At 39.5% G+C, this 19,238-nt stretch overlaps 1 long non-coding RNA gene across 1 annotated transcript; it reads right to left on the bottom strand.

The window, feature by feature from the left end:
* Positions 1-242: 242 nt before the first annotated feature.
* LOC120535850 lies at positions 243-3,163 on the bottom strand. The gene is made up of 3 exons (XR_005634977.1): positions 3,147-3,163; positions 3,003-3,054; positions 243-738 (listed from the first exon to the last, which is right to left on the bottom strand). It is a non-coding gene; the product is annotated as an uncharacterized LOC120535850 (long non-coding RNA).
* Between the last annotated feature and the right edge of the window lie 16,075 nt (positions 3,164-19,238).

The following is a 19,238-nucleotide window of genomic DNA, read 5'->3' as shown; positions in this document are numbered from 1 at the left end:
CAGTTATGACCATTACGCGTAGAATTTCAAAATGAAACCTGCCCAACTTTTGTAAGGAAGCTGTAAGGAATGAGCCTTCCAAATTTCAGCCTTCTACCTACACGGGAACTTGGAGAATTAGTGATGAGTCAGTCAGTCAATCAGTCAGTGAGGGCTTTGCCTTTTATTAGTATAGATTCATTTAATTAATACATTTATTTAATTAAACTGTAACTTATTTTGTACTTTAAAATGCCTTTTAGGGTGTGCAGTCTTTGATAGCTAATATCTACATATATAAATAATACGAAGTTGACTGAGTGACTGGCTCACTCACTCATCAACCAAAACACCATTTCCTGTTCAGTTAAAAAATGAAATGTGGCAGGATTGCACATCTGGGGCAGTAGGCATCTGATAGAAAAGGACATTTTGATATATATCAGCATTAGAAAAACATAATACTAAATAGCACAACATCTCCAAAATGACTGGACTGATTTGATTAAAACTTGGTGACTTTATAGAACAGAATTGCCTTTTAGTGTGTTTTATTTGTCAATATTTGTTGGTAATAATGCTGTAACAATTGGGCTGTTCTTAGGTGCCCCATCCTTTTTTTGGCTCAGTACTGAAAAGTGATCGTGCAGAGAATTGGGGCTTATAGTTCATTCAAATGAATCCCACAAGCGAAAGAGTGCCATTGTAGCTGTAATCACTCTGAGGAATAAGGCTGGCAGCAAGGGAAGGATAGATACCCTGAACAGAAAAAAAAAGAGATGAGGTGGTGAGCTTTTTGGAAATGGACAAAGGAAAGTTAGGCAAAATTTGAAAAAGATGTGGTTAGCAAGTGCCTCCATGGGTACATTAAGAACTCCCCGTTTGGTTGGCTGCTTCTTACTTTTCACGATCAAGTATAAAATGCATAAAAATTAAAGCTGGATTGGATCGTCGAGCACACTTATATATATAAATTTCAAAGAAAGGAGCTAGAGGAAGGCTTGGTGGTAAAATATATAAAGTATTGAGAAAAACTAAAGTGCCCCTTTCAAGGTCAGAAAGTGATGTGCAGCTATGCTACAGTTTGCACCAGCAGAGAATTGCCAATACAGCATACTAGCCCAGTTTAATCCCGGTGTAGAACGCAAACCAGGAGCAACGGCATGCCATGATCAGTTTAAATGCTTGCACGTCTTAGTATAGTGGTCCTCCAGCGATAGAATATAGTGGAGGTGGACATTGTTTATCTGTACATTTTACACAGTGTTGCTTTTCACCTGTTCTTTTCTGTACAATGCTTGAAACATTCACTTAATTGCATGGACCACTGAAATGTACAGCCTGTAAAGTCAAAGCTGTTTGCAATAAGCTAAAGTAAAACATGACTCAGTGTATATTGCTTTTGATCTAATTCTCCAAACCTTTGTAACTGTACAAGACTATAGATCAAAGTGTTACATTCAAATCTCTTTGAAGCTACCATTTTCACAGTATGTGCTACAGGGTGATATGTTTATACCCACAATTCCCATTGTTCTTAATAATTACCTATTTGAATCCAAAAGAGTACAGTTTCCTGTAAAGTTGTGTTTTGCAATGATCATCCACAAAAACCAAAGTTAGTCAGCAGGAAACGCAGGAATTGACCTACGTTAGGAATGTTTTACTCATGGTGAATTTTATATAGCACATTCAAGATTAAGGAGCCCCAGTGAACTAGTAATATTAACCTCTTGGAAAAAAATAAGCAGTATTGTACATAGAATGTACTTAGTTACATGGCGTTTTGAATATATTCAATTATCCCATAGCACTACAACCAAGGCCCGTTGTCTTCAGAAATTTCCCAGCTGAAGCTGGGATGCACAACTAGTACAATATAAATATTGATTTGTAAGTTTTAGCCAAGCTCAATTGTTACAATGTTTCCCTCAATTAAACATGCACACGGTAAAATAAAATATTTTCGAGTTACTTAACATTTTGCTTTTTCCAAACGTGTGAATTTTCTATGATAATGACTAACCGGCTAAGAAGAATAAAGAAAATCTCAGCAGATTTTTTTTTTCAGAATTAGACATGGTTCTCATGAGTCATGCAGTGCAACTGTACTTCCTGTATAGATTAAGCTGACCTTAAGTTACTGTAATTTTTTGTGTAACTGTATTTTTAATATCATACTTTAAGAGCACTTAATGGCATTTCAACCATTTTATAAAGAATTTCTTAATTTTATGACAAAATGTTTTCTTGTTCTTTATAATTTATTTTTCAGCTAGCACTTCAATATAATGTTCCAACTCTCCCAGACTTTTCCAGTTTTAACATCTCAGCTGAAGCTAATGGAATATGCAACGAAACTCAGAAAAAATATGTTGAATGTCACACTTGTTGGGTGAGTAAAATCTTTCTTAATTTGGCCAAGCCTACCAAGAGTCTTGAAATAAATTGAAAACTACCTTATATTACCTTCAGTATTTCATGCCCTAGAGTTTCCTCTCAATATACTGTGCTGGTCCACGCACACCAACATGTCCAACACACCCATAAACCTCATCAATTTTTTTTTTTCACCCTTTCATGGACATTAACCTCTGAAGAGAGGCCTTATTAATGCATCTTATGCCTGTAGTCTTATTCTTTTAATCACTACACTCAGCTGAAGAACATATGTGATTTTCAGGACACAGAAAGATTAGTAAATTGAGAGAACATGACCGAGAACTCTGTTGCCGTATTTTCATCATGGTCATGACACAGTGCTTGTAACAATAAAAGTTACTGCTACAGTCCAGTGATCGTTTCACAATTCACCGTGGCCTCACTCAACTAACACAATCTTGCCATTGTCAAAATTCTGCGTTAGAGATAGCAATTCCTTTCTCACCTGAATAAGCAAAAAACTTTTTTAAAAGGTAGAATCATAACACTAAATTTGGCAGAACGGACGACCTTCCACACTGCAATGAGTTACAGAAAAGTATTCAAAAGTAATATGCAAACAGTTAACATGTCGGCCTCACCTTGTCAACTTGGACACTATTCACTGCTCTGCTGCACCTTCAGATTCTGTGCCTGAAAACAACAAAGTGGAAATGGCATAACCCATGGCATTATTAAAGACACTTTGAATAAGCTCTGTTTAAAGCCAAGAAGATGTTCCTTACATCAGAGGTTCTCAAACTCAGTCCTAATGGACCCCTGTGGCGTCAGGTTTTTGTTCCAACCAGATTCCTAATCAGTGACAACACCTGATAGCACTGACCTCATTTAATTAGCTGGTATTATTTATCTTTTATTCTACATTCAGAAATGCACAGCAGCATGATTTTTACATGTATAAGACATTTATAAATATTTCTGTTTTTGCTGTGGATTTAAATGCTTAACTCTCTTTTTATTATATTTGGCCCTTTCTCTGTGCAGTTTGCTCCCTTCATTGAATCTTAATAATGACAATTAAAAACAAGCAGAGCAGAAACCCAAGCAAATAACACTCAATCGTGAAAGGCTGCAACTGCTTTAGTGTCAGCCCCACAAAGTAGTAAATAACAGATTGATTAAACAATTAGAACATCTAGAAAAGTAGAATGACAATCAAGATGAAAATATTGTTAAAAAGAAAAAATACATATAACTGCTTAGTACATTTTAATCCTTTTTTTTTTTTTTACCAAACTTAGTTTTCTAATTTGTATATTGTTCCCAAAACATTATATCTGGGAAACAACAGTTCATTTAATTAGCCCAGGAGTCCAATTAAAATCAGAGGCTGGTTGGCAGCCACAGGGGTCCCCCAGGAACGAGTTTGAGAACCCTTGCCTTACATCAATAACTTTGAGACACAGGGAACGAGAGATGGTCCTGACACCTAAAATGCACTCCATACTTTCTGCTTTCAACATTTGCAAGTTTACAATTCTAAATTCCCTCCCCAAACGAAATATCAGGTAGGGAGATGATTAGCACATCCTCTGGGTCATTAAGATACTGTACTTCTGCAAAGACAAAAAGCAAGTCCAAAGGTCCGCAAGTCAGGTCACAATCTGCATTGCTGCTCTTTAATGTGAAGTCTAGCTGCTAGACCAAGTCATGTCTCCAGTGTCCAAGTAGAGGGATTTTCTGGTTGTTAATTTAAGTTTAAATTGAAAACCTGGATATAGCTTATTATATATTTGCTTGCTTTACTGAGAGCAAGTGCAAAATAATAATTCTGTTGCCTTTGTGACATAGCATCTAAAACAACTAATTAAGTCATCGAGTTTATTGTCACATTTAGTATAAAAGTAATTTTATTATGCACTTGTAAAAATGATAAAACATTAAAATTAATGCTTAAGTACTTTTTAACATTGTCTCACATTGAATTCTCCTTTTGTTCAGATACAATGGCAATCGAGACAGGACTAACATGGTCATTGTAAATGTAAAACTTCTTTCAGGGTATGATGTGGATGGGGTATCAATTTCAAGGGTAAGTGGGGTGCAATTTAGGCACACTTTTATGAGCCATGCTTCCATAGTAACTTCCATATTGAGTTTTGTGCATCTAGGAATAGTACAGCAAAATTGTGTGTTGTATCATTTACCATATTTATTATTTGTTTTAATACCTGTCATTCTTTTTCACTTTCACATTACTCAACTTAACTGTAGCTTAGACGTATTCCACTTGTGAAACGTATTGACAACAATAAAGGATACATTGACATCTATCTTGAGGAGGTATGTATGGTGTATTTCCTAACTAAAGACATTTAAAACTCATACTAAGATATTTGATTAGGATGACACTTTAATAAGGAAATAGTGGCCTTTTATTCTTTGACTTTATGTATTCATTTGCCACCATCAAGCTGTTTGTGTTCCTATTTATAAATAGCAATTCATGGGTACCATATTTTTAGACAACGGTCTTTACAAATATAGTGAAATCTATTTATTTTTCAAGACATTGACTATAACAGTATTTTCTCTGAAAGACTCTGTTTCAAGAAATTGGAAGTTGTTTTACTACCAGCTATAGTCACAATTCTGTAAGCAAACTGCTCTTTAGTTAAACAGCAATAATTAAACTTAAATGAATACTCCACCCAAAAATATTTTTTATATATTTCAAATAAAATATCTACCTATCTACCACCCTACTGATGCTTTGCTAGGCCTTTATTGCAGCTGTCTTCATTTGGTGCTTGTTCATTGGACTTTCTGCCATCAGTTTTGTCATCAGCAGGTGAAATGCATCTCTGCTTGTGTTGAGGTCAGTTGATTGACTTGGTCATTGAAGAATATTCCACTTCTTTGCCTCAATATGTTTTGGCTCATTGTCCATCTGTACTGTGAAGCGTCATCTTATCAGTTTTGCATCATTCGTCTGAATATGAGCAGACAGTATAGCTTTATACACTTCACTTCAAAGATCATCCTGCAACCTTCCATAGGTCATATTAACAATAAACACAAGGGACCCACTTCCATTGGCAGTCACACTTGCCCATGCCATAATACTGCCTCCAACATGTTTCACAGATGACGTAGTATGCTACAAATCATAAGCTGTTCCTTCTCTTCTCCATGCTCATCTCTATCCATCATTTGTCCAAGGAAAACTGTTCCAAACCTGGACTGTTTTATTAAAAATATTTTCTGGCAAGTCTCTTCTGTCCTTCCAGTGCTTCAGGATTACCAATGTTTGCACCTTATGTGAACCCTATGTCTTTACTTTTATGAAGTCTTCTCTTGATTGTAGACTTTGGCAATGATAGGCCTACCTCCCTGAGAGTGTTCTTGGTTTTACTAAATGTCGTGAATTGGTTTTTTTTTTTTACTCCAAGGAAAGAATTCTGCGATCATCCAGCACAGTTGTCTTCCATGATTGTCCAGCTCTTCTGGTGTAGTTGAGCTCACAAGTGCATTCCCTCTCTTTAAGAATGTACCAGATGGTTGATTTAGCCGCTTATGGTGTTTCTACTATCTCTCACGCGGGTTTGTTTTGTTTTCTCTGTGTAATGATGGCCTGTTTTTACTTACATGGGCAGCTCTTTGGACTTCATATTGAGAGTTCATAGAGACAGCTTCCAAATGCAAATTAACAAATTGGAATCAACTCCAGACCTTCTACCTGCTTAACAGTTAATGAAATAATGAGAGATCTGTTCACACCTACCTATGGAACAGCTTTTCAGTCAATTTTCCAAATACTTTTGAGCCCTTGTTTAAAAATGGCTGTCATTCCTAAATGGCGCATACAGTATGATATTTCTGTTAAACCCTTTGAATTAATGCTGAAAACCTTCACTTTAATCATGTAATTATTTCTTCTTTTCAAATCCAATGTGGTGGCATATAGAGCCAAAATTGTAAACATTTTGTCATTGTGGGCCTGACTGTATGTAACTAAAGTACAAAACTAAGATTCTTATAGAACTGGGACACAATAGTGACCAGTGCTGTACAATGGCAAACAATATAACTAATATATGAAAAAAATATTTTTAAATAAAACATCACAAACATTTCTGGTTTATAAAATTAGTGAATGGATGTTTAACATTTTAAACATAAACTGAACACTTATTTTTATATGTTTTTATACTTAAATATTTACAACATGTTCACAGATACTTCATGGCCTTTTGTAAGTTTAGTCATGCCTTTATTTTTTGGCAACATTTTAGTTTAGGTAAGGCAAAAATGCATCTATTACTCATTTACGTAATGAAACCTTAGAAAATGCTTATTTTGGTGTTAATGACACAAACAATTAATAAAGTGATTATTATTCTGTGACTTCACTTTGAAACGGGTTGAGGTGGCTAAAGTGAGACATATTTCTCTTGAAAGTACTTATTTCAGTATGAGATCTGTGAATTCTTCATATTAATAAGTAATTTTTCCAGTGTATCAAAGTTGGCTCCACTGCACAGAGATGAATAATCTATTTACTGATGCTTTATAAGTATAATTAAGACCAAAAGAAGCCTTTGCTAAGGTCTTATTGCATAAGAGTAAATGACTAATAGATGCATTTTTGCAGTATCTAATCTAGTATGTTATTTTTTTTTTTTTGTTTATTTGAAATGAAGGGCAGCACCTTGAACCAGTAGTTAGCAATGTTGCCTCACAGCTTCAGTGTTCTATCCTGGCCCAGTCACTGCCTCTGTGGCATTTTCAATAAGTGCAAAGACATGCAGGTTAGGTGCATTGGCGCTCCTAAATTGACCCTAGTGTGTGCTTGGTATGTGGGTGTGTGTGTGTGTGTGTGCCCTGCGATGGGCTGACACCCTGCCCGGGGTTTGTTCCTGCCTTGCACCCATTGTTGGCTGGGATTGGCTGCAGCAGACCCCCATGACCCTGTGTTAGGGTATAGCAGGTTTTTTTTCACATATTCTATAAAGACATGTAGGTTAGGTTATTTGGTGATCGTAAATGAGAAGGTACTGTATGAGTCATATGGGTGTGGGTCTATGTGTATCTATTTGTGTGCTCTGTGGTGGACTGGTAGCTTCACCATCATTAAATTTTTCAGGATTCTGTGGAACACACAAAGAGAAAAAAAATCACCTAGCCAATTATCACTCAAAACAAGAAATCTTCAATTGAGCATCAAAGAGCAAACAAGGAATGGTATTTATATTAATTAAACTTGGCAGAAATTTTAGTAATCAACAAGAACAAGCAAGGTCCAAGTACAAATAATTAAGCAAATGAAGAAGTACAAAGATTAAAGAACTTCACAAAATGAGATAACTAAACTGAAATTAATATGTGCAGTGTTTCAAAAGGGGAAACTGTTGTAGATACACAGTTAATCAAAACTCAAAGTGGCATAATCTTAAGTAAAATCCTTATATCAGTAATAATTCGCTTAAAAGAGTCTAATCCGAAACTGAAACCAAGAAGTAAATCTAATGATTTTGAAGCTAGAGAACAACTCAAGTTGAGGGATGCTGATATCATTGAAAACATATACTGACTCAGTGAAGAATCAAAGATTTGCACCACCATTTTATACAATAGATCCTGGCTACAGACCTCCAGCGGCTGGCTCCTCAACTACTGGGGGCCTGTGCCTGGAGACTTGAAGTGAAGAGTCTTAGCAGAGGTTGATGTTACATGTAAAGGTGTATATGAATGCTGAGTGTAAATAAACAGATGTAGTGGCATGTTGCTAAAAAAGCCTATTATTATAGGTTTATTAAAAATATGACTTTGATAACAAAAGAGAGTTTACTCTTTCTGTACTTGTTACCGTAACAGAAATCTTCTTAAACATAGTTACATTGTGTGTAAGCTAATATTTAAAAATATGATATCACAATTTAATACATTTATAATAATGTTACCATCACACAATGTTACATTTTAAAACTTATAAGCTTTGCAACTTAATATTTTTGTAAAACACACTTATGAAATAATTGGAAAATAATGCTACAAAACTTAATTTAAAAAAATGATGGCTGCATATCTATAGCAGCAGATCCCACTGTTGCTGCTCGAGCTCACAGGGTCCCAGCATTATCTCACAAAAATAATCATTGTATATTTAACATAATGTTATTTTTAAATATTAAATTGTGACATTGGTATTCCGTGATATTAGGTTTTCATAAAGAAATATGGTGTTTATTTATTTATTTGTTGGTTGGTTTGTTTGTTTGTTTGTTTACACTCTGTGTCCATAACTACTTGTATGTTCATACATCCTGTACCAGAACTCTCCACATCTCAAGCCATAGGTCCCTGAATGACTTCACGGGTTTCTGAGGCTGGCATTGGACGTTTGCAACCAGATCCTTCTCTCTTTCTTCTTCTTCTTCATCTTTCGGCTGTTCCCTTTAGAGGTTGCCACAAGGATAATCTTTTTCCATATCTTCCTGTCCTCTACATGTTCCTCTGTCACACCCATCACATTCATGTCCTCTCTCACCACATCCATAAACCTTCTCTTAGGCCTTCATCTTATCCTTTTGCCTGGCAGTTCTATCTTTAACATCCTTTTCCCAATATACCCAGCATCTCTCCTCTCCACATGTCCAAACCAATGCAATCTCGCCTCTCTGACTTTGTCTCCCAACCGTCCAAACTTAGCTGACCATCTAATGTACTCATTTCTAATCCTGTCCATCCTCGTCACAACCAATGCAAATCTTAGCATCTTTAAATCTGCCACCTCCAGCTCTGTCTTCTGCTTTCTGATCAGTGCCACCATCACCAACCCATATAACATAGCTGGTCACATTAAAGTCCTGTAGACCTTCCCTTTCACTCTTGCTGATAACCATCTGTCATAAATTACTCGTGAAACTCTTCTCCACTTATTCCACCCTCCCTGCACTCTCTTTTTCACTTCTCTTCCACAATTCCCATTACTCTGTACTGTTGATCCCAAGTATTTAAACTCATCCACCTTCACCAACTCTGCTCCCTGCATCCTCACCATTCCACTGACCTTCCTCTTATTCACAACACGTATTCTGTCTTGTTCCTACTGACCTTCATTCCTCTCCTCTCTCCTCTCTAGAGCATATCTCCACCTCTCCGGGGTCTCTTCAACCTACTCCCTACTCTCAGTACAGATCACAATGTCATCAGCAAACATCAGTGTCCATAGGGACTCCTGTCTAATCTTATCGGTACCAGTAAAGTTTTCCACTCTTTATTGTGCTTCATGATTCACTATCTCCACGTCTTCCAACCTTCTCTCTCTCACTCATTCTTTTCATTCATCTGCCTCTTAAAGTACTCTTTCCATATTCTCTCTCACTTGTGAGTATGTTTCCATCTTTATCCTTTATCACCCTAACCTGCTGCACATCTTTGCCAGCTCTGTCCCTCTGTCTAGCCAATCGGTGCAGGTCCTTTTCTCCCTCCTTAGTTTCCAACCTCTTATACAACTCATCATACACCTCTTCTTTAGCCTTCGCCACCCCTCTCTTCACCTTGTGCCCCATCTCCTTGTTCTCTTGTCAACTTTCTGCATCTCTCTGACTCTCACACTCCTTCTTCGCCATCTTCTTCCTTAATATACTCTCCTGTAATTCCCCATTTCATCACTAGGTTTACTTGTCCTCCTTCCTCAGTCCAGATGTCATACCAAGAACCCTTTTTGCTGCTTTTGTTGCCCAGCTGTCTGATAACTCTTCATTGTCACCCATTTCCTGTCTTACCTCCTCCCTAAACTCAGCCTTGCAGTCTTTCTTTTTCAACTTCCACCATTTAATCTTTGGCTCTGCCCTCACTCTCCTCCTCTTCTTGATCTAAAAAGTCATCCTAAATTCCGCCATCCTATGCTGTCTAACTTTCCCCTGCCACCACTTTGCAGTCTTTAATCTCCTTGAGATTGACACTTCTGCATAGGATATAATCTACTGGTGTGCATCTTCCTCCACTCTTGTAAGTCAACCTATGTTCCTCCCTCTTCTTAAAATACATATTCACCACAGCCATGCCCATCCTTTTTGCAAAATCCACTATCATCTGACCATCTTCATTCCTCTCCTTGATACCATACCTACCCATCACCTCCTTGTCTTCTCTGTTCCCTTCACCAACATGTCCATTGAAATCCGCTCCAAACACCACTTTCTGTCCTTTGGGTACACTGTCCATCACTTCATCCAACTCGCTTCAGAAATCTTCTTTCTCATCCATCGCACACCGAACTTGTGTGGCATATGTACTAGCAACATTTATCATCACACCTCCAATTTCCAGCTTCATAATCATTACTCTGTCCGACACTTTCTTCACTTCCAAAACACTCTTGACATACTGTTCCTTTAGAATAACTCCCATTTCTCCTCCTTTTCACACCATGATAGAACAATTTGAATCCACCTCCAATCCACCTGGCCTTACTTCCCTTTCATTTAGTCTCTTGCATGCACAATATATCAACCTTCCTTCTCTCCATCATATCTGCTAACTCTCTCCCCTTATCAGCCATACTGCCAACACTTTAAGTTCCTACCCTCTGTTCTAATCTCTTTACCTTCCTCCTCGGCTCTTTTCTCCAGACACGTCTCCCGCCTCTACTTCTCCATCTTTGACCAACAGTAGCCCAGTTTCCACCAGCATCCTGTTGGCTAACAGTACTGGTGGCGGTCGTTATTAACCCAGGCCTCGACTAATCTGGTGTGGAAATCTGAATTGTTGGCTGCATGTTGATCTCACAAAATTTTTACACTGGATGCCATTCCTGACATAACAAATCCCCAACACATTTATCAAGGCTTGGGACCTGCACGAAGAAACACACTGGTTTGTGCATCCCCTGTGGCTGGGCTAGATCCATCTCCATATCTGACCTCAAATGGCTGCCATATTTGTTAGCATGTTTAAGGAATTAGCAGTAATTATAAATAGTTTTAGACCCCAAAGTTTAGGCTAATTTCTTAAAAGGTGTGGACGAAGTCTTCAGACCAGACTGCAGGTGGAATTATAAAGCAGCTTTAGTTTTCAGTGTCACAGTGAGAAAAGTTTCAGAAAAGCAGACAATCAATATACATGACAGCGTCAGGGCTCTTCTGAACCCCGTCTGTTGGGTGGGGTCCAGTTTTATACCCCTGGAATGCGTGATTTAATATCATTATAAAATGCAACAGTCAACGCATTTATTATACACAATCCTTGAGCCCCTTTAACGCCCCTTGTAAAACTTGATTTCTTGGCTCCTTTTGTTATGGCATTCAGATGTAAGCTAAGGGACAACGTGATAAGGTAGACTCATTTGTGGAATGCATAGACCTTGAGTCCTTTACACAAATATTTTTCTGTTTGCTAAACCAAAGCATGCTTTTACATGATTTTATAAAGCTTACTTCTCAGACATGAATTAGTACAAGGGAACGAAGAGAACATTCGTCTTCCACATTCCCCCCTTTTTTAGCAAACAAAAAGTATTTGATCAGGGGAGAGTTGAGTGGGAAAGGGTAGGAGAGGGGGATGGAGTGGAGTGGGCAGAGGAGGGTGGGGTGGCTGTGCTGATCTGAAGCATTTTTTTTTTTGTGTAAAAAGTAAGCCTTTGCCATAGAGGCAGTAAAATACTTGGATACAGTGTATCTTATCAAGGGAACAATACAGCAAGCTACAAGCAGGAGAACGATAAAAGCAACTTTAAAAGAGATGAAAACTGACTTAAGCCATTTAACCAGGTTGAGTGGAGGTGTGTTCTGACTCAGGACCCACAACAGTGGCTACAGCTCAGCTAAATGAGCCACCAGAAACCTGCAAACGGGAACAAAGCACAAGAAGTCCCCGGTGAATTGAAAATAAATCACCCTAAAATGCCCAAATATTGCTGTTCTTATAGCTGCAAGTGCATTCAATTTTTACTATTATGTTTTAGAAAATAATCTGCAGGAAGAATAAAAATCTTTTTCTTTATATAGCGTCTTTCATACATTTATCAGTCCATCCATTTTCTAACCCGCTTCAGTTCAGGGTCATGGTCATCTGGCACCTATCAAAGTTGTGGGCACTGGAACCCTTGAACTGGATGCCATCCTATCACAGGGCACACTCGTTCACATGTCCATAAGAAACACCAGGCAAAAGTATATTATCCAGTTAACCCAGTTTTTACATCTTCAGGATATGGCAGCAAACAAGGATACCACAATCAAGGGTGCCATCTTTTGCAATGTGAGATGTGAATCCAAGCAGGCAGTCCCTCAACTTTAACAGCGTGTGGTGTCGACAGCAGAACTTGGATCGGTCCTCTCCACCAAGGGTGATGCCAATGTTTCCTTCGAGTATCTCTAACCAGAATCCAGGTTCCTAATGGAATCGGGGAGTCCTTTGATGGAGGACTAGTTCTCCAGGCCTGAATCACCTGCTCGTGGACTTCCTTCGTAGAAGGAAGAGACCTGTAAGACTGGAAAGATCATTGTCCACAGTATGCAGTGTGACATTACCTATGACCATGCTGACTGGCATGGGCCGTCCGTTTTAGAATTTCGAATGGAGACAGCCCTAACTGCCAATGTGTTCTTCCCCTTAATCACATCAAGGCCAGAGGCAGAGCATCAGGCCAAGGTAAATTTGTTTGCTCACAGATTTTAGCCAATTTAGATTTCAAGGTACCATTGCATCGTTCCACAATACCTCCACTCTGGGGGTGGTATTTGCAATAATGATGCACATTTATTTGGAGCCAGGTGGTTAATTCATTTATAACGGAATTTACAAAGTGTGCGCCATTATCAGTTTGTAATTTCTGCGGTATGCCCCATCTAGGAATGATTTCCTTTATCAAAGCTTTTGCCACAGTTTTGGCATCTGCATGTTTGGAAGGGAAAGCTTCCACCCATCGGGAGAACACACCAACAATTACTAAACAGTATCGGTACCCCTTTGATGGTGTTAATTCAATGTAGTCCATTTGAAGGTGTTCGAATGGACCCATTAGGTTAGGTGTAACGGCGGGACTTACCTGGGTGCCCTTTCCTACATTAAACTTTTGACATAATGCACAGCACCTGCAGAACTGCTCTGCATATGTAGAGAAACCTACAGCTTCCCAATGTTTTTCAACATCTTGAACCATGGCATCTTTTCCAGCATGGTCTAGGCCAGGGGTCCTCAATCATGGTCCTGGAGAGCCACAGTGGCTGCAGGTTTTTGCTCCAACCCAGTTGCTTAATAAAAAGCACTTATTGCTAAAGTAACACTTCTGCTTCACTTTAATGATTTTGAGCCCTTATTGCTTAATTTTGTATTAAACAGCTATTTTAATTGCTCCTTATTATCAATAACATGCAAATGACAAGAGAGAGCAGCATTTCTCCATTTAGCTTATTTACATTTACACCTGTGTGTATTTATCTGCACTATTGGGTTTAATTAAATACTTGGAAGAAAAATGAAGAGAAAAAAGTGAAGGACTGAGAATTACTCGTCCATTTTAGCCTTCAAATCATTTGCATGATAGAAAGGGAAAGAAAATCTAGGATATGAGAATGACCTGACATAGCAGAGTTAATTTAATTTCATAGCTTGTTAGTGCTTTATTGGCAAGAATTGCTTTCTAATTAAGCAACCAGGTCAGAACAAAACCTGCAGCCATTGCGGCTCTCCAGGACTGGGATTGAGGACCCCTGGTCTAGGCCATGGGCAATTTTTGCCATACCTGGAAAAGAAGCTTTAGGAAGGAAAGGTTTGTTAGTTTGCTTATGGGTCCAAATTCCATCAGAGAGGAACCCTTCTTTGGACCATTTTCTTTTCTCTGTGTCCTTGGTTGCACTCTGTAAAGAAATAATTTGATTATCAGTGTCCTGGTCATTTCTCTGTTGAAATAAAGAGATTGGTGTGTTATTATATGCAGCCCGTTTAGCAAAATGATCAGCTAATTCGTTTCCTTTGCTGACAGGATCCTGTTTTTCTGTGTGAGCTTGACATTTAATGATCGCTAGCTTTGATGGTTTAGTTATGGCCTCTAAGAGGGATTCTATTAGTTTCTGATGTTGAATGGGCTTGCCAGTACTGGTCTTGAATCCCCTGAGTTTCCATAATGCCCCATTATCATGGCAGACTCCAAAAGCATATCTAGAATCAGTATAGATAGTTACAATTTTTCCCTCTGACAACTGACAAGCTCAAGTGAGAGCTATCAACTCAGCTGCCTGTGCACTTCAAACTTGAAGAAATTCGGTTTGCTTCCAGCAGGTGGTCACCTTTGACCACTGCATAGCTGGTTGAAGGTGTTCCATTTTCCAATCGTAAAGAACATCCATCCACAAAAATGATCTCCCCTGTTCCTAAGGGTGTTTCCTGTAGGTCTGGTCTAGGTTTTATAACCTTAGTTATTTCATCATGTTGTGGGGTTCCCCTTGATTTTCAGTTAGAAGAAATGTAGCTGGATTTAAGGTGGAGCACCTTTCTATGGTAACGTTTGACAACGTACAGAGTACATTTTGATAGTGTATTGCCCTAGCAGTAATGAGATGTGAGGTTTTAACCTGTACTAAAATGGAGTGTACGGCGTGAGGCACTTTTACCACTAGGGGGCTCATGAGCACCATATCTGTACTGGCTAGCACGGCCTCTGTTGTGGCTGCTACAGCTCTGAGACAGGTTGGAAGTCCCGCAGCCACTGGATCCAATTTTTTCGAAAAATAGGCTAAGCCTTTGTTTTTTCTCCATGGAGTTGTGTAAGAACTGCATTCATATATCCCCCCTTTTCGTCCACAAACAGAGTGAATGGACGAAAATAGACAACAGTCCCAACGCAGGCACAAACAGTAGTACACATTTTTTTTTTTTAAGTCACATAGAGCCTTCTCAGCTTGATCATTCCATGCCACCTGACCAGAAAGGGGGAGATCAGGGGTGAACGCTAAAGTTTGCAAAAGCTGTGCTCTTTCAGTGAAGTTTAAAATCCATTGCCGGCCGTATCCTAGAATGCCTAATACGGACACAACCTGTTGCTTTGTAACAGGTCTAGGAAGATTTTGAATGGTGTTTATACGATCGCTAGAGAGAGAGAGCTCTTGTCTCGCAAGAAATGTCATGACCTAAATATTTCACAGTTGTTTGAATTAACTGCAGTTTTGTTTTAGAAACTTTATGGCCATTTTCTGCTAAAATTAATAACAATTTCTGAGTATCATGTGCACAATCTTCTTCTGTAGTACTACACATTATATCATCTACATAGTGTATCAATACACTGTCTTTTTCTGGCCTTCTAAATTTTGAGCAAGAGCTTGTCCAATACACAAGGGCTTCAGTATATCCCTGAGGCATAACGGTCTTTGTCCAACGGCGGTTTTGGAAAGTAAAGGCAAACCAGAATTGAGAGTCGGGGTGCACAGGGATAGAAAAGTAAGCGTTAGTAAGGTCAATAACAGAGAAATAACGGGCGGACAGGGTATCGTAGAAAGAATAGTGGAAGGATTAGGAACAATAGGTGCCCTAGGAAAAACTGCAGAATTAACTTGTCGAAGATCTTGAACAAAACGCCATGAACCATCAGCCTTTTAAAAAGGTAAAATGGGGGAGTTGACCTGAGAGTATTTAATTTGAATGATTGCTCCACGTTTCACGAGATCGGAATGTACGGCAGAGATGCCAGCCTCTGCTTCTGGAGACAGAGGACACTGGGCGCAATGCGGGCGGAAGAATGATTTTGGGTAAATCACCAGTGGCTCACAGTGCGCCATCCTTCCATAATCATTTTTCCCCTGGGACCACAGTGCATCGGGACGTGAGGAAAGCCAAGAGGGGTATAAAGTCTGTAATGAAAATGTGGAAAGGGTGGGATGGCATAATGAACGGATAACTGGAAATTCATCCCAGAGTAAAACCTTAGTTATCAAATGATCTGAAGTATCAAAAATACCTGGAGCAACATGCAGCCAGTCTGTCCTATCAAGACATTGTTCCACCCATTCCCCAATTTCAACCCAGCGAACGGTGCTAGATTTGGCTAAAGAAACATGGGGAACCGAACCTCCTAAATAGAAAACGCTTTGTGAATATGTGAGGTGCACTGACAGCAGCAGCTTTGCTGGATGAGAAAAAAATGCAAGGGATATGAAGGGTCTCTGAGCTAGTACCTGAAGAGAGAAAAGATTCTAACCAAGGTGTGTCCTGTTCAGCAGGGAAGTACTGTGCAGTGCAGTGGAGGGTGTTGGGGATGTGCAAGTGGGGAAAAAGACATGAAAGAAAAGAGTGTAGGGCTTTAAGGAGAATGGTGTGTGAGGAGATGTTCAGGGTCCAGGCTGCAAAAGAGGGCTTAGTGTGGGGGGAGGTTTGGCACAGGAATTTAGGAGTAGAATAGTAAAACCCTCGTTCGGTTAGAGAAATAGAGAGGGAGAGCTTAGTCAGATCCCGTCCTAACAGATTAACAGGGCAGAGCTGATTTAATAAAAAACCGGTGCATCAAAGTGGAACCACTGAAATGAAGCTGAACCCGAAGAGGTTTAGACACCAGCAAAACATGTGGTTGTCCAGATGCAGTAAGCACAGTCACTGTATCTTTCGAGGCAGACTAGAAAAGCAGTTTCAGTGCCATTCACCAGCAAAGTCAATAAAGGATCTGTGTCCGCATGGTGAGTGAGCACTTTCTACATGCCTTTTTAAAATCTAATCCTGTCTTATTTTCAATGATTTTTCTAGGGGACCCGCCTTTCGATCCCGATGGCGCACTAGGAGCCTGGCGATCCCCTGAAAATAATCCTCCTTACGTTAGGTTTTTAGGACTCTTGGGGGACTGTTTGACTGGCTTGCTATTTGTTTTTCCCATAGTGAGCGGCAGGATATTAGCAGAAAATGACTCAGCCCTCAATAAACCCCGTTCCACCCGCCGTCCGCTCCTATTCCCGGATTACAGCTTCAGGTGACTTCGTATCTGTTTATTCGCATCAGCAGAATCCTTCATCAATACACCCCGTGGAGTCCCGGATATGGAGGTTTTAACCCCGATCCCTTCATCAGACGGTTTGTATGCGTCAATCTGCCAGGGTATTATCTCCGTCACCTTAGCAACCCGTTGAAACAAGAGTATGACCAGACAGCGGATGAAAAACTCGACCTCCTGTTTATTTAGACACACATTCTCAAATTGGCAAATTCATTCTAAAAAACGCACCAAAACATAAAATATTTTCCCACATTTAGAATATTTGGGCCACACTTTGAATGTTAATCAGAGCCAGCATTTTTAGTATCATCGGTGTATGATTTAGAAATTGTAATGAACATTATTATGAATAAAGAACCACTGGAAAAGTGTTTAAAGAAATGTAAGAAATATTTTCACATCCTTGTATTTTGACACCATTTATGATTCATGCACCACCATCCAAGTCTGACATTGTGGATTACTTATTGCAGGGTTCCAAACTATTTATGCAGGTTAGTGAGTCCTGAATTATCTTGCTTTCCTCTGTCTTGTAAAAGAAAACGTCCTACTAAGGGATTTGTCTTCTTTATTTTGCAGATGATCATGCTGAAGCTGAATACAGAACACCTTGCTCCACAGGTACACTTTTCTTAATATTTGCCTTGTCAGACTGTTTATAAGGCACAGCAGTCAATGTTCCTCCTGAGATGTGTTCACATAAAATGAGAAACTGCTTATTATCTTTATCATTTATGTCTGTCTGTCCATACAAGACAGCTTAACATCCAATGGATTGATTTAACAGAACTTTGGTTCATTATTCTTTAAGGAAATTTGTCAAGAAAGTTCAGTTTTTGTGAGTGAAGAAGGGAATGAGAGATTAAGAGTTGGATCGGACCTGTGTCCAAAGTCATGAGGATGTTGTACCGGTCAGTCATTGTGAAGAGGGAGCTGAGACAAAAGGTGAAGTTCTCAATTTACTGATCAATCTATGTTCTAGCCCTCCCCTATGGTCATGAGCTGTGGGCAATGAGTGAAAGAACTAGATTATGGATACAGGTCAGGTCAGGTTGGGGAGATTGCACTGGTACAGATCGTTGCCACACCTACCACACAACGAAACAGCTCAGGATCCCAGTTGGCAACCCCCCTATCTGCTACAGCCAGGTGTTTCGTGGGCATCGCCTTGGCCTGGTCCAGCAGCCCAAGACTTCAACAATGAAGATCCTGCCAGCTGCATCACCCTCAAGGAATAGTGCCACATGACCGTAGTGCCATAACTGATGCTACCTCACAATGTAGGCAATGTGCCTCATTCAAGACTCCATGAGCAACCGCTCATTTGACATGAAGTCAAACAAGCGGTACCCAAGGATTCTCTGAAGAGACACAGTACCAATGAAGTCCAGACTTTGTCTTAGATCACTGGATAGTGTCCATGTCTCGCAACAATATAGTAAAATAGGGAGCACCAGGACTCTATAGACTTGGACATTCCTCCATTTGCAGGGACCTCATGACACCCCATCCCCCATGCTCCCCAATCTGCCTACTGACTTCATAGGAAAAGTCACGAGAGACATGATCACTGATGAGTTAAGTAAACTTCTCGACAAGGTCAATATTCCCTCCACATACAGACACACAGCTAACAGCTATGCCCAAGAGGTCATCAAAGGCCTGCATCTTGGTTTTTATCTATGACAATCACAAGCCTAAACACTCAGACTCCTCACTCATTCTCTCAAGAGCCCAATCAGAGCCACCATTAATTCCACAAAGATCACAGCATTGTTGGCAAAGTCAAGATCAGTAAATCTCTCTTCACCAACAGATGCGCCACAGCCACTGTACCCCATGACCCTCCCGAACACCCAGTCTATGCAAGCATTGAACAGAGTAGGAGCAA

The sequence above is a fragment of the Polypterus senegalus genome, chromosome 9, assembly GCF_016835505.1.
Source record: "Polypterus senegalus isolate Bchr_013 chromosome 9, ASM1683550v1, whole genome shotgun sequence".
NCBI lineage: Eukaryota > Metazoa > Chordata > Cladistia > Polypteriformes > Polypteridae > Polypterus > Polypterus senegalus.
Note: the sequence above shows the minus strand (reverse complement) of the source record. Positions and strands in the feature narration are given on the sequence as shown.